Here is a 15,834-nt window from a genome sequence, read left to right as displayed (position 1 = left end):
TCCCATATCACTGTGTCATCTCCTGAACTCTCAATCCTATATCGCTGTGTCTCCTGAACTCTCACCCCGTATCGCTGTGTCATCTCCTGAACTCTCACCCCCGTATCGCTTTGTCATCTCCGGAAATCTCATCCCCGTATCGCTGTGTCATCTCCTGATATCTCACCCTCGTATCGCTGTGTCATCTCCTGAACTCTCTCCCCTGTATCGCTGTGTCTCCTGAACTCTCACCCCCGTATCATTGTGTCATCTCCTGAAATCTCACTCCCGTATCATTGTGTCTCCTAAAATCTCAACCCCGTATCGCTGTGTCACCTGAACTCACCCCCCCATATCGCTGTGTCTCCTGAACTCTCTCCCCTGTATCACTGTGTCATCTCCTGAACTCTCACTCCCGTATCACTGTGTCTCCTGAAATCTCAACCCCGTATCGCTGAGTCTCCTGAACTCACATGCCCGTATCGCTGTGTCTCCTGAACTCTCAACCCGTATCACTGTGTCATCTCCTGAAGTCTCACACTCGTATCGCTGTGTCTCCTGAACTCTCACCCCGGTATCACTGTGTCTCCTGAACTCTCACCCCAGTATCGCTGAGTCTCCTGAACTCTCACCCCTGTGTCGCTGTGTCTCCTGAAATCTCACCCCCGTATCGCTGTGTCTCCTGAACTCTCACCCCGTATCGCTGTGTCATCTCCGGAACTCTCACTCCCGTATCGCTGTGTCTCCTGAACTCTCACCCCCGTATCACTGTGTCATTTCCTGAAGTCACAACCTCGTATCAATGTGTCATCTCCTGACCTCTCAACCCGTATCACAGTGTCTCCCGAACTCTCACCCTCGTGTCGCTGTGTCTCCTGAACACTCACCCCCATATCGCTGTATCATCTCCTGAACTCTCACACCCGTATCACTGTGTAACCTCTTGAACTCTCACCCCCGTATCCCTGTGTCATCTCTTGAACTCTCACCCCGTATCACTGTGTCATCTCTTGAACTCTCACCCCCGTATCGCTGTGTCTCCTGAAATCTCACCCCCATATCGCTGTGTCTCCTGAAATCTCACCCCATTATCGTTGTGTCTCCTGAACTCCCACGCTCGTAGCGCTGTGTCTCCTGAACTCTTACCCCAATATCACTGTATCTCCTGAACTCTCACCACCGTATCACTGTGTCTCCTGAACTCTCACCCGGGTATCACTGTGTCTCCTGAACTCTCACCCCTGTATCGCTGTGTCTCCTCAACTCTCACGCCTGTATCGCTGTGTCTGCTGAACTCACAACCCCATATTGCTGTGTCTCCTGAACTCTCACCCCCATATCACTGTGTCATCTCCTGAACTCTCACTCCCGTATCATTGTATCTCCTAAACTCTCACCCCCGTATCGCTGTGTCTCCTGAACTCACACTCCCATATCGCTGTGTCTCCTGATCTCTCACCCCCGTATCACTGTCTCATCTCCTGAACTCTCACTCCCGTATCGCTGTGTCTCCTGAACTCTCACCCCCGTATCGCTGAGTATCCTGAACTCACATCCCCTTGTCACTGTGTCATCTCCTGAAGTCTCACACTCATATCGCTGTGTTTCCTGAACTGTCACCCCGGTATCACTGTGTCTCCTGAACTCTCACCCCAGTATCGCTGAGTCTCCTGAACTCTCACCCCCGTATCGCTGTGTCTCCTGAACTCTCACCCCGTATCACTGTGTCATCTCTTGAACTCTCACCCCCGTATCGCTGTGTCTCCTGAAATCTCACCCCCATATCGCTGTGTGTCCTGAAATCTCACCCCATTATCGTTGTGTCTCCTGAACTCCCACGCTCGTAGCGCTGTGTCTCCTGAACTCTTACCCCAATATCACTGTATCTCCTGAACTCTCACCACCGTATCACTGTGTCTCCTGAACTCTCACCCGGGTATCACTGTGTCTCCTGAACTCTCACCCCTGTATCGCTGTGTCTCCTCAACTCTCACGCCTGTATCGCTGTGTCTGCTGAACTCACAACCCCATATTGCTGTGTCTCCTGAACTCTCACCCCCATATCACTGTGTCATCTCCTGAACTCTCACTCCCGTATCATTGTATCTCCTAAATTCTCACCCCCGTGTCGCTGTGTCTCCTGAACTCACACTCCCATATCGCTGTGTCTCCTGATCTCTCACCCCCGTATCACTGTCTCATCTCCTGAACTCTCACTCCCGTATCGCTGTGTCTCCTGAACTCTCACCCCCGTATCGCTGAGTCTCCTGAACTCACATCCCCTTGTCACTGTGTCATCTCCTGAAGTCTCACACTCATATCGCTGTGTTTCCTGAACTGTCACCCCGGTATCACTGTGTCTCCTGAACTCTCACCCCAGTATCGCTGAGTCTCCTGAACTCTCACCCCCGTATCGCTGTGTCTCCTGAACTCTCACCCCCGTATCACTGTGTCATCTCCTGAACTCTCACCCCTGTGATGCTGTGTCTCCTGAAATCTCACCCCCGTATCGCTGTGTCTCCTGAACTCTCACCCTCGTATTGCTATGTCATCTCCTGAACTCTCACCCCCGTTTCGCTGTGTCTCCTGAATGCTCACACCCGTATCGCTGTGTCTCCTGAAATCTATCCCCCGTATCACTGTGTCTCCTGAACTCTCACCCCCGTATCACTGAGTCTCTAGAACTCTCACCCCGGTATCGCTGTGTCTCCTGAACTCTCAACCCCGTTTCACTGTGTCATCTCCTGAACTCTCACCCCTGTATCGCTGTGTCTCCTGAACTCTCACCCCCATATCTCTGTGTCTCCTGAACTCTCACCCCGTATCACTGTGTCATCTCCGGAACTCTCACTCCCGTATCGCTGTGTCTCCTGAACTCTCACCCCCGTATCATTGAGTCATCTCCTGAACTCTCATCCTCGTATCGCTGTGTCATCTGCTGAACTCTCACCCCCGTATCGCTGTGTCTCCTGAATTCTCACCCCTGTAACACTGTGTCATGTCCTGACCTCTCAACCCTGTATCACATTGTCTCCTGAACTCTCACCCCCGTATCGCTGTGTCTCCCGAACTCTCACCCTCGTGTCGCTGTGTCTCCTGAGCTCTCACCCTTGTATCACTGTGTCATCTCCTGAACACTCACCCCCGTATCGCTGTATCATCTCCTGAACTCTCACACCCGTATCACTGTGTCATCTCTTGAACTCTCACACCCGTATCACTGTGTCATCTCTTGAACTCTCACCCCCGTATCACTGTGTCATCTCTTGAACTCTCACCCCCGTATCGCTGTGTCTCCTGAAATCTCACCCCAGTATCGCTGTCTCCTGAACTCCCACGCTCGTATCGCTGTGTCTCCTGAGCTCTCACCCCAATATCACTGTATCTCCTGAACTCTCACCACCGTATCACTGTGTCTCCTGAACTCTCACCCCCGTATCACTGTGTCTCCTTACCTCTCACCCCCGTATCGCTTTGTCTCCTGAACTCTCACCCCGTATCGCTGGGTCATCTGCGGAACTATCACCCTCATATCGCTGTGTCTCCTGAAATCACACCCCCGTATCGCTGTGTCTCCTGAACTCTCACCCCCATATCGCTGTGTCTCCTGAAATCACATCCCCGTATCGCTGTGTCTCCTGAACTCTCACCCCGTATAACTGTGTCTTCTCCTGAACTCTCACCCTCGTATCGCTGTGTCTCCTGAACTCTCACCCCGTATTGCTGAGAATCCTGAACTCTCACCCCCGTATCGCTGTGTCTCCTGAACTCTCACCCCCATATCGCTGTGTCTCCTGAAATCACATCCCCGTATCGCTGTGTCTCCTGAACTCTCATCCCGTATAACTGTGTCTTCTCCTGAACCCTTACCCTCATATCGCTGTGTCTCCTGAACTCTCACCCCGTATCGCTGAGTCTCCTAAACTCTCACCCCGTACCTCTTTGTCTCCTGAACTCTCACCCCCGTTTCACTGTGTCATCTCCTGAACTCTCACCCCTGTATCGCTGTGTCTCCTGAACTCTCACCCCGTATTGCTGTGTCTCCTGAACTCTCACTCCTGTATCGCTGTGTCTCCTGAAATCTCACTCCCATATCACTGTGTCATCTCCTGAACTCTCAATCCTATATCGCTGTGTCTCCTGAACTCTCACCCCGTATCGCTGTGTCATCTCCTGAACTCTCACCCCCGTATCGCTTTGTCATCTCCGGAAATCTCATCCCCGTATCGCTGTGTCATCTCCTGATATCTCACCCTCGTATCGCTGTGTCATCTCCTGAACTCTCTCCCCTGTATCGCTGTGTCTCCTGAACTCTCACCCCCGTATCATTGTGTCATCTCCTGAAATCTCACTCCCGTATCATTGTGTCTCCTAAAATCTCAACCCCGTATCGCTGTGTCACCTGAACTCACCCCCCCATATCGCTGTGTCTCCTGAACTCTCTCCCCTGTATCACTGTGTCATCTCCTGAACTCTCACTCCCGTATCACTGTGTCTCCTGAAATCTCAACCCCGTATCGCTGAGTCTCCTGAACTCACATGCCCGTATCGCTGTGTCTCCTGAACTCTCAACCCGTATCACTGTGTCATCTCCTGAAGTCTCACACTCGTATCGCTGTGTCTCCTGAACTCTCACCCCGGTATCACTGTGTCTCCTGAACTCTCACCCCAGTATCGCTGAGTCTCCTGAACTCTCACCCCTGTGTCGCTGTGTCTCCTGAAATCTCACCCCCGTATCGCTGTGTCTCCTGAACTCTCACCCCGTATCGCTGTGTCATCTCCGGAACTCTCACTCCCGTATCGCTGTGTCTCCTGAACTCTCACCCCCGTATCACTGTGTCATTTCCTGAAGTCACAACCTCGTATCAATGTGTCATCTCCTGACCTCTCAACCCGTATCACAGTGTCTCCCGAACTCTCACCCTCGTGTCGCTGTGTCTCCTGAACACTCACCCCCATATCGCTGTATCATCTCCTGAACTCTCACACCCGTATCACTGTGTAACCTCTTGAACTCTCACCCCCGTATCCCTGTGTCATCTCTTGAACTCTCACCCCGTATCACTGTGTCATCTCTTGAACTCTCACCCCCGTATCGCTGTGTCTCCTGAAATCTCACCCCCATATCGCTGTGTCTCCTGAAATCTCACCCCATTATCGTTGTGTCTCCTGAACTCCCACGCTCGTAGCGCTGTGTCTCCTGAACTCTTACCCCAATATCACTGTATCTCCTGAACTCTCACCACCGTATCACTGTGTCTCCTGAACTCTCACCCGGGTATCACTGTGTCTCCTGAACTCTCACCCCTGTATCGCTGTGTCTCCTCAACTCTCACGCCTGTATCGCTGTGTCTGCTGAACTCACAACCCCATATTGCTGTGTCTCCTGAACTCTCACCCCCATATCACTGTGTCATCTCCTGAACTCTCACTCCCGTATCATTGTATCTCCTAAACTCTCACCCCCGTATCGCTGTGTCTCCTGAACTCACACTCCCATATCGCTGTGTCTCCTGATCTCTCACCCCCGTATCACTGTCTCATCTCCTGAACTCTCACTCCCGTATCGCTGTGTCTCCTGAACTCTCACCCCCGTATCGCTGAGTATCCTGAACTCACATCCCCTTGTCACTGTGTCATCTCCTGAAGTCTCACACTCATATCGCTGTGTTTCCTGAACTGTCACCCCGGTATCACTGTGTCTCCTGAACTCTCACCCCAGTATCGCTGAGTCTCCTGAACTCTCACCCCCGTATCGCTGTGTCTCCTGAACTCTCACCCCCGTATCACTGTGTCATCTCCTGAACTCTCACCCCTGTGATGCTGTGTCTCCTGAAATCTCACCCCCGTATCGCTGTGTCTCCTGAACTCTCACCCCGTATCGCTGTGTCATCTCCGGAACTCTCACTCCCGTATCGCTGTGTCTCCTGAACTCTCACCCCCGTATCACTGTGTCATCTCCTGAACTCTCACACTCATATCGCTATGTCATCTCCTGAACTCTCACCCCCGTTTCGCTGTGTCTCCTGAATTCTCACACCCGTATCGCTGTGTCTCCTGAAATCTATCCCCCGTATCACTGTGTCTCCTGAACTCTCACCCCCGTATCGCTGAGTCTCTAGAACTCTCACCCCGGTATCGCTGTGTCTCCTGAACTCTCAACCCCGTTTCACTGTGTCATCTCCTGAACTCTCACCCCTGTATCGCTGTGTCTCCTGAACTCTCACCCCCGTATCTCTGTGTCTCCTGAACTCTCACCCCGTATCACTGTGTCATCTCCGGAACTCTCACTCCCGTATCGCTGTGTCTCCTGAACTCTCACCCCCGTATCATTGAGTCATCTCCTGAACTCTCATCCTCGTATCGCTGTGTCATCTGCTGAACTCTCACCCCCGTATCGCTGTGTCTCCTGAACTCTCACCCCTGTAACACTGTGTCATGTCCTGACCTCTCAACCCTGTATCACATTGTCTCCTGAACTCTCACCCCCGTATCGCTGTGTCTCCCGAACTCTCACCCTCGTGTCGCTGTGTCTCCTGAGCTCTCACCCTTGTCTCACTGTGTCATCTCCTGAACACTCACCCCCGTATCGCTGTATCATCTCCTGAACTCTCACACCCGTATCACTGTGTCATCTCTTGAACTCTCACACCCGTATCACTGTGTCATCTCTTGAACTCTCACCCCCGTATCACTGTGTCATCTCTTGAACTCTCACCCCCGTATCGCTGTGTCTCCTGAAATCTCACCCCAGTATCGCTGTCTCCTGAACTCCCACGCTCGTATCGCTGTGTCTCCTGAGCTCTCACCCCAATATCACTGTATCTCCTGAACTCTCACCACCGTATCACTGTGTCTCCTGAACTCTCACCCCCGTATCACTGTGTCTCCTGACCTCTCACCCCCGTATCGCTTTGTCTCCTGAACTCTCAACACAACATCACTGTGTCTCCTGAACTCTCACCCCCATTTTCGCTGTGTCTCCTGAACTCTCATCCCGTATCACTGTGTCATCTCCTGAAATCTCACCCCCGTATCACTGCGTCTCCTGAACTCTCACCCCCGTATCACTGTGTCTCCTGAACTCTCACCCCCGTATCGCTGTGTCTCCTGAACTCACACCCCCATATCGCTGTGTCTCCTGAACTCTCATCCCGTATCACTGTGTCATCTCCTGAACTCTCACTCCCGTATCACTGTGTCTCCTGAACTCTCACCCCCGTATCGCTGTGTCTCCTGAACTCTCACCCCTGTATCACTGTGTCATCTCCTGAAGTATCACACTCGTATCGCTGTGTCTCCTGAACTCTCACCCCGTTATCACTGTGTCTCCTGAACTCTCACCCCCGTATCGCTGTGTCTCCTGAACTCTCACCCCCGTATCACTGTGTCATCTCCTGAACTCTCACCCCTGTGTCGCTGTGTCTCCTGAAATCTCACCCCCGTATCGCTGTGTCTCCTGAACTCTCACCCCCATATCACTGTGTCATCTCCTGAACTCTCACCCTCGTATCGCTGTGTCATCTCCTGAACTCTCACCCCTGTATCACTGTGTCTCCTGAACTCTCACACCCGTATCGCTGTGTTATCTCCTGAACTCCCACCCATGTACCACTGTGTCTCCTGAACTCTCACCCCCATATCGCTGTGTCTCCTGAACTCTCACCCCTCTATCGCTGTGTCTCCTGAACTCTCACCCCCGTATCGCTGTGTCTCCTGAACTCTCACACCCGTATCGCTGTGTTATCTCCTGAACTCCCACCCATGTATCACTGTGTCTCCTGAACTCTCACCCCCATATCGCTGTGTCTCCTGCACTCTCACCCTCGTATCGCTGTGTCTCCTGAACTCTCACCCCCGTATCGCTGAGTCTCCTGAACTCTCACCCCCGTACCGCTGTGTCTCCTCAACTCTCACCCCCGTATCGCTGTTATCTCCTGAACTCTCACCCTCATATCGCTTTGTCTCCTGAACTCTCACCCCCGTATCGCTGTGTCTGCTGAACTCTCACCCCCGTATCACTGTGTCATCCCCTGAACTCTCAACCCCTTATCGCTGTGTCTCCTGCACTCTCACCCCCGTATCACTCTGTCATCTCCTGATATCTCTCCCCTGTATTGCTGTGTCTCCTGAACTCTCACCCCCGTATCGCTGTGTCTCCTGAACTCTCACCCCCGTATCGCTGTGCCTCCTGAACTCCCACGCTCGTATCGCTTTGTCTCCTGAACTCTCTCCCCCATATCACTGTGTCATCTCCTGAACTCTCACCCCTGTGTCGCTGTGTCTCCTGAAATCTCACCCCCGTATCGCTGTGTCTCCTGAACTCTCACACCCAAATCACTGTTTCTCCTGAACTCTCACCCCCATATCGCTGTGTCTCCTGCACTCTCACCCTCGTATCGCTGTGTCTCCTGAACTCTCACCCCCGTATCGCTGAGTCTCCTGAACTCTCACCCCCGTACCGCTGTGTCTCCTCAACTCTCACCCCCGTATCGCTGTGTTATCTCCTGAACTCCCACCCATGTACCACTGTATCTCCTTAACACTCACCCCCATATCGCTGTGTCTCCTGAACTCTCACCTTCGTATCGCTGTGTCTCCTGAACTCTCACACCCGTATCGCTGTGTCTCCTGAACTCTCACCCCTCTATCGCTGTATCTCCTGAACTCCCACCCATGTACCACTGTGTCTCCTGAACTCTCACCCCCATATCGCTGTGTCTCCTGAACTCTCACCCCTCTATCGCTGTATCTCCTGAACTCTCACCCCCGTTTCGCTGTGTCTACTGAACTCTCACACCTGTATCGCTGTGTTATCTCCTGAACTCCCACCCATGTATCACTGTGTCTCCTGAACTCTCACCCCCGTATCGCTGAGTCTCCTGAACTCTCACCCCCGTACCGCTGTGTCTCCTCAACTCTCACCCCCGTATCGCTGTGTTATCTCCTGAACTCCCACCCATGTACCACTGTATCTCCTTAACACTCACCCCATATCGCTGTGTCTCCTGAACTCTCACCCTCGTATCGCTTTGTCTCCTGAACTCTCACCCCCGTATCGCTGTGTCTGCTGAACTCTCACCCTCGTATCACTGTGTCATCCCCTGAACTCTCAACCCCGTATCGCTGTGTCTCCTGAACTCTCACCCCCGTATCACTCTGTCATCTCCTGATATCTCTCCCCTGTATTGCTGTGTCTCCTGAACTCTCACCCCCGTATCGCTGTGTCTCCTGAACTCTCACCCCCGTATCGCTGTGCCTCCTGAACTCCCACGCTCGTATCGCTTTGTCTCCTGAACTCTCTCCCCCATATCACTGTGTCATCTCCTGAACTCTCACCCCTGTGTTATCTCCTGAACTCCCACCCATGTACCACTGTATCTCCTTAACACTCACCCCCATATCGCTGTGTCTCCTGAACTCTCACCTTCGTATCGCTGTGTCTCCTGAACTCTCACACCCGTATCGCTGTGTTATCTCCTGAACTCCCACCCATATACCACTTTGTCTCCTGAACTCTCACCCCCATATCGCTGTGTCTCCTGAACTCTCACCCCTCTATCGCTGTATCTCCTGAACTCTCACCCCCGTTTCGCTGTGTCTACTGAACTCTCACACCTGTATCGCTGTGTTATCTCCTGAACTCCCACCCATGTATCACTGTGTCTCCTGAACTCTCACCCCCGTATCGCTGAGTCTCCTGAACTCTCACCCCCGTACCGCTGTGTCTCCTCAACTCTCACCCCCGTATCGCTGTGTTATCTCCTGAACTCCCACCCATGTACCACTGTATCTCCTTAACACTCACCCCATATCGCTGTGTCTTCTGAACTCTCACCCTCGTATCGCTTTGTCTCCTGAACTCTCACCCCCGTATCGCTGTGTCTGCTGAACTCTCACCCCCGTATCACTGTGTCATCCCCTGAACTCTCAACCCCGTATCGCTGTGTCTCCTGAACTCTCACCCCCGTATCACTCTGTCATCTCCTGATATCTCACCCCTGTATTGCTGTGTCTCCTGAACTCTCACCCCCGTATCGCTGTGTCTCCTGAACTCTCCCCCCCGTATCGCTGTGCCTCCTGAACTCCCACGCTCGTATCGCTTTGTCTCCTGAACTCTCTCCCCCATATCACTGTGTCTCCTGAACTCCAACCCTCGTATCGCTGTGTCTCCTGAACTCTCACCCCCATATCACTGTATCTCCTGAACTCACACCCCTGTATCGCTGTGTCTGTTGTGTATGTAATATGTATGTTACTTTAAACCTATGGCCAGGGCAGCACTGCTTTGTAGGGCGTATTGATACCGTAGCACCACTCCTGGCCATAGCGTTATAAATAGTACTGTGGGTACTGATCTCCCCTCAGTTCCCGCCTGTTGGTATGAAGTAAAGACCTAAGTTAAACCCTTCCAAGCTGTCTCCTCATTATTGTATTAAGTATAGTCGCATACTTTACACTGGCGACGAGTTACGTTCGAACTCACCAGTACACGGTGCAACAAAGGATCGGTAGCAGTACGGGGAGAGAAGGAGAGAAGCTTCTTACCAGCCAGCCTGCGGAGTCCAGCGTCGACCGGAGGAGGCCGCCAGTTCAGGAGGAGCGGCAGTAACGGAGCGAGAGAGAGAGGTTTCCAGCGGAGGCTGCAACAGCTGAGAGAAGAGGCTGAACGGGCGCTCCAGACACGGGGCAAAAGTCCACCCAGGGCCAGGTAAACTGCAATCCTTCCCGGGGAACGCGAGCTGCAAGGGCCAGAACGGGCAGGCGATCTGGGGAACAAACGGAGCCACGAGGACTAGCGGGCCACGAGAGGGGAAGGTCGTTGTAATAGCGGCGGTGGCAATAACGGGAGCTGCAAGAAAAAAAAATAACAACGCTGGAGAGAGGTCGTTAACAGCAGAGGGAGAAAAGGCGGGAAAAGCGCCATCTAGTGGACAAAGGGGAAAAGTTTTTCTCTTCAGTAAAAAAAAAAGCGCCATCTAGTGGACAAAGGGGAAAAGTTTTTCTCTTCAGTAAAAAAAAACAGCGCCATCTAGTGGACAAAAGGGGAAAAGTTTTTCTCTTCAGCAGTTTAAAATAAAAACAAACGCCATCTAGTGGAAAAAGGCGGGAAAACCTCTTCAGCAGTTTTAAAATGTCCAGAGAAGCTTGGTTGTCAGAATTTGTTGCGGACACAGAAGAATGGGACGCATATGTCGAAAGGCATGAACTTTATTGCGTAGTAAACAAGGTGAAAGATGACGAAAAGGCAGCAACCTTATTAAATTCTATGGGGGCAAAAACATACGGTCTGCTGAGGAATCTTCTTACTCCAGAAAAGCCAGCAGACAAAACGTATGCCCAAATTGTTGATACGTTAAGGGAACATTTAAACACTAAGCCACCATTTATAGCGGAAAGGTATCGCTTTTACAGACGCGACCAAAGGAATGATGAGTCGCAGGCAGCCTATTTGGCTGAGCTCAGACGGTTGTCCAAACATTGCCAGTTTGGAGCCATTTTGGCGGAAGCGATCAGAGACAGATTTGTCTGTGGCATGTTAAATGAGAGTACACGAAAACGATTGCTGGCCAAGAAACAGCTCAGCCTAGATCAGGCGATGGAAATAGCATTGTCACATGAAGCAGCAGCACAGGGTGTGGCCCAAATATGACATAACACAACCGGCTATGACACCCATGAGGTGACATTTCACAAAGGTAAATGCTACCGTTGTGGCAAAACCACACACGACCAAAGTAATTGTTGGTTTCGTGATAAAATATGCCGGCAGTGTGGGAAAAAGGGGCATATAGAGAAAGTTTGTCGGTCGGGTATGAAACCCAATAGTGGGGGCAATCCGAGCAGTACCAAGGCAAGGACAAAAATACATAAGATATCTGACAGTAGCTCAGACGAGTCACAGGAAGGCACAAAAGCAGAGCCTAAAGGTCTGGGATGTCTCAAGTTATATGGTGTAGACAAAACGGAGGACCACAGCACAATGTGGGTTAAAATGAAGGTAGCAGGCGTCGAAGTTAATATGGAGCTGGACACGGGTTCAGCCCTATCAGTAATTCATGAACAAGATTATAACAGGCTGTTCAAATGCATTCCCTTAAAGGATACTGATATCAAATTAAAAACATATACGGGACAGAAGGTTTACCCGAAGGGAAAAATGCAAGTAACAGTTAAATACAACGGCAGAAAAGTGCCAGGACTTTATTTATACGCCCTACCAAACGGTGGACCACCACTTTTGGGTAGGGAATGGATAAGAAAAATCCATTTCGACTGGAAGTCGATACACGAGATAAAAGTAGAAACCACCAAGGATGATACAACCATTACAAGCAGGCTGTCGAAAATATTGGCAAAAACGCCAGAGGTGCTCCAACAAGGGCTGGGGACCTTAAAGGACATTAGAGCAAAAATAACTATTGCTCAAGACGCAAACCCCAAGTTTCGTAAGGCCAGACCGGTGCCTTACGCCATTTGGCCAGCTGTGGAAGCAGAACTGGATGCCTTAGAGAGTGCAGGTGTCCTTACAAAGATTGAGTGGAGTGAGTGGGCCACGCCCATCATCCCAGTTATAAAGAAATCTGCAAATAACACGCCGGGGGAACCAAAGAAGGTTCGCATTTGCGGGGATTTTAAGATAACTATTAACCCAGTCCTGCACATGGTACAGTAGAGGACATATTCGCATCGTTAGCTGGGGGTAGACACTTTACAAAGATTGACCTTTGTCAAGCTTATTTACAGATGGATGTGGAGCAGGACTCGAAAAAGCTCCTAACGATTAACACACACAAGGGATTGTACCAATACAATCGCCTGGTATTTGGTGTGGCGTCCGCCCCAGCAATATGGCAGAGGACCATGGAACAGGTCCTACAGGGCATTCCAGGAACGCAGTGCTACCTGGATGACATCCTGGTGACAGGGCAAACGGATAACGACCACCTCGCTAACCTGGAGCGAGTACTTCTACGGTTGCAACAATACGGACTCAGGGCGAACAAGCAGAAATGTGAGTTTTTCCAGGAATGTATCTCATACTGTGGTCACATTATAGATAAGGAAGGCCTGCATAAGTCCCCGGAAAAGATCGAGGCAGTAGTGAAGGCCCCGCCCCCTGAGAATGTATCTCAGTTACGATCATTCTTAGGCCTTATAAACTATTACCATAAGTTCCTCCCGAACTTATCGTCCATTTTACATCCACTAAATTCATTGCTGCAAAAGGGAGTCTCCTGGAATTGGGACGAAGCGTGTGAGGCTGCTTTTAAAAAGGGTAAACAACTCATTACATCAAAGGAAGTGCTCGCACACTTTGACCCAAAAATGCCAATCAGGTTGGCATGTGACGCCTCCCCGTATGGTATAGGGGCAGTGTTGTCAGACAAATTTCCCAATGGGACGGAGAGGCCAATAGCATTTGCCTCAAGGTCGTTAACTACAGCCGAAAGAAACTACGCGCAAATCGACAGGGAGGCCCTCAGTCTGGTGTGGGGTGTAAAAAAATTCCACCACTATCTACATGGGCAATGTTTCACACTACTGACGGATCATCAACCGTTGGTGTCCATATTTAATCCAGCAAAAGGGGTGCCCCTGATGACGGCCCAAAGGCTACAGAGATGGTCACTGTTCTTAGGAGCACACCAGTACCTTATCGAATATGAGGGTACCAAACAGCATGGCAATGCGGATGGCCTGTCGCAGCTACCATTGCCTGCCGAGATCGAAGAGATAGTACAGGACCCCGTGGAAATATATCATACGGCGGTTATGGAACACTTGCCCATCACCAGCCAATGTATCGAGCGGGAAACACAGAACGACCCGACACTGGCAAGGGTTTACGAATTGACCGTGAAAGGCTGGCCGGCGCAGGGTGACGCACCATTGCCGGCGTTTTCGGCAAGGAAGGACCAGTTGTCCGTCTGCCGGGGCACATTGATGTGTGGAGCCAGGGTGGTGGTCCCTCAAAAATTACAACATAAAGTGTTGCGGGACTTACACGAAGGTCATCTGGGGGGTGTCAAAATGAAAAGCCTCGCCAGAGCCTACGTCTGGTGGCCCGGCATTGACAGGGACATCGAGGAAGTAGCAAAAGCATGCCAAGGGTGCCAGATGGTACAGAACGTACCACCCCAAGCCCCACTACATCCGTGGGAGTGGCCCTCAACGCCGTGGCAAAGGATCCACGTGGACTTCGCTGGGCCCTTCATGGATGCGATGTTCCTTATTGTAGTGGACGCCCACTCAAAATGGCCGGAGGTCATAAAGATGTCATCAACGACAGCCGAAAAGACGGTCGCAGCCTTAAGGACCATTTTTGCCCGAAACGGGGTGCCCGAGCAAGTCTGTTCAGACAATGGGCCACAATTTGTGGCAGAAGAATTTCAAACATTCCTAAAAAGGAATGGAGTGCGACATTATACGTCTGCACCATATCATCCGGCTACAAATGGGCTGGCAGAGCGATTTGTACAGACTTTTAAAAAGGCCATCAAGGCAATGGGGGAGGAAAGGTTGCCACGACAACACAAGGTGGACAATTTCCTATTCGCGTACCGTAATGCTGCACATACGGTGACCAACCAGGCCCCCGCCGTCATGTTCTTTAATAGAAGGTTAAGGTCTCACCTCGAATTGCTCAGACCAAACATCCGGAGAGATGTGGAAAACCGAGTATTTCGTAGGGCTCCTGACAGACAGACACGGAGCTTCGAGGTGGGGCAGCAAGTGTTGGCCCGTGATTATAGAAATGAAAAGTGGCGGTCTGGTATGATAAAGGCCCGCCAGGGACCTTTGATGTACACAGTGGATACTGGGGACGGCATAATCAGATGACATGCTGATCAACTTGTGGAGTTCAGAAACCCAACTGATTCACTACCTCAAACGTCTCAGCACATTGTTCCAGCGGAATCACGGCCCAGCTCGTCGCTACAGAAGTCTCAGGATTGCGAGGAGTTCATCACTCCAGTGAGCTCCACGGCACAGGATGTGCCATCAGACACCGACGACTCCAACGATGAAGTGGTGACGGAAGTACCACCGCCTACACCGAGACCGACTAGAGAAAGACATTATCCTAGTCGAGACAGGAGGCCTCCTCAGAGACTGAAACTATAACATGTTTCTTTTTATATATATATATATAGGTAGACAACTCTGATGTAAATATGTTATGTATGTTGTGTTACCAAATGTTATTAGCCCTAGTTATGGTGCATCTGTTGACTTAATTGCACGGGTACGTTTTAATTAAAAGGGGAGGAATGTTGTGTATGTAATATGTATGTTACTTTAAACCTATGGCCGGGGCAGCACTATTTGTAGGGCGTAGTGATACCGTAGTACCACTCCTGGCCATAGGGGTATAAATAGTTCTGTGGGTACTGATCTCCCCTCAGTTCCCGCCTGTTGGTATGAAGTAAAGACCTAAGTTAAACCCTTCCAAGCTGTCTCCTCATTATTGTATTAACTTTAGTCGCATACTTTACACTGTCTCCTGAACTCTCACCCCCGTATCACTGTGTCATCTCCTGAACTCTCACCCCCGTATCACTGTATCTCCTGAACTCTCACCATCGTATCGCTGTGTCTCCTGATCTTTCACCCCCGTATCGCTGCGTCTCCTGAACTCTCACCCTCGTATCGCTGTGTCTTCTCCTGAACTCTCACACTCGTATCACTGCGTCATCTCCTGAACTCTCACCCCCGTATCGCTGTGTCATCTCCTGATCTCTCACCCCCGGATCGCTGTATCATCTCCTGAACTCTCACCCCCGTATCACTGTGTCATCTGCTCAGCTCTCACCCCCGTATCGCTGTGTCATCTCCTGAACTCTCACCACC

This window comes from Somniosus microcephalus, chromosome 8 (genome assembly GCF_052327205.1).
Source record: "Somniosus microcephalus isolate GS21.2 chromosome 8, FLI_Smic_1.0, whole genome shotgun sequence".
Lineage (NCBI taxonomy): Eukaryota > Metazoa > Chordata > Chondrichthyes > Squaliformes > Somniosidae > Somniosus > Somniosus microcephalus.
This window is presented reverse-complemented; position numbering follows the sequence as displayed.